General features: G+C 28.3%; 1 long non-coding RNA gene across 3 annotated transcripts in view; it reads right to left on the bottom strand.

The window, feature by feature from the left end:
* Window positions 1-351: 351 nt before the first annotated feature.
* The window catches only part of LOC128249321 (uncharacterized), a 24,935-nt gene continuing 24,403 nt past the window's right edge, over window positions 352-883 (bottom strand). For all 3 annotated transcript variants that reach the window (XR_008265424.1, XR_008265422.1, XR_008265423.1), the window contains exon 3: window positions 352-512. This is a non-coding gene — a long non-coding RNA (uncharacterized LOC128249321). The remainder of the gene's footprint in view (window positions 513-883) is intronic.

The raw sequence follows: 883 nt of genomic DNA, 5'->3' as shown, positions 1-883 counted from the left end.
CTATCTATCTATCTATCTATCTATCTATCTATCTATCTATCTATCTATCTTTAAGTCTTTACATCAGTACCATAGACATACATATTGGATAGAGAATGAATATATATGTTTAAATATTTTCGCTCAAGCTAATCTACCTAATCTTGCTTTACATGTATACATCAGCTACATTATCAACAAAGCATTAATCAGCACTGCATTAAACGCTAATGTGTCAATGAACCGCATTAAACGCAAGTAAAGAAAAATCGAAAAACAACAACAAAAGAATAAAGAACTCAAGGCTAAAAGAAAGGATTAATTTTTAAATAAGAGAAAATGATGGAAGCCCATAAATATCGTAATTTATCAGCTAAGAATCCTTGATGTAGTTAAGCTTTCACTCATATGATTGTGTTCCTCTCATTCTTTTAAATTACGAATTGAACTACAACGTTTAGATAAAAATCTGTAATGTTTCTCTCAAAAATGTATTGGTGTGCCGTTCTTTTTTCTTTTACTCCGCCAATTTGCTGAAAGTGAAAGTAAAATGTCAAATATACGAACGAAATGAATCTTACAAGTAAATAACATCAGTAATAACAACAATAATAATATCAGAAGGAACCACAAAAAAAACAAACATAATAATAATAATAACACTAATATTAGTCATGTTGAAAATAATGATGGTGATGATTGTGTGTCAATTACGTGAAAATCGAAATGTTTGGATGCTGAATCAGTGCATTTGTGATGTGTCATTCAGATATGAATAACACATTGAAGTTGTGTGTGTTTGAGTGTTTATGTGTATATAGATATATATACATTCACACGTAATCATATATATATTTATACACACACACACACACACACATATATATATATATATATATATATA

This window comes from Octopus bimaculoides, chromosome 13 (assembly GCF_001194135.2).
Source record: "Octopus bimaculoides isolate UCB-OBI-ISO-001 chromosome 13, ASM119413v2, whole genome shotgun sequence".
NCBI lineage: Eukaryota > Metazoa > Mollusca > Cephalopoda > Octopoda > Octopodidae > Octopus > Octopus bimaculoides.
The sequence above is the reverse complement of the archived record's forward strand: the minus strand, read 5'-3'. Positions and strand labels throughout refer to the sequence as shown.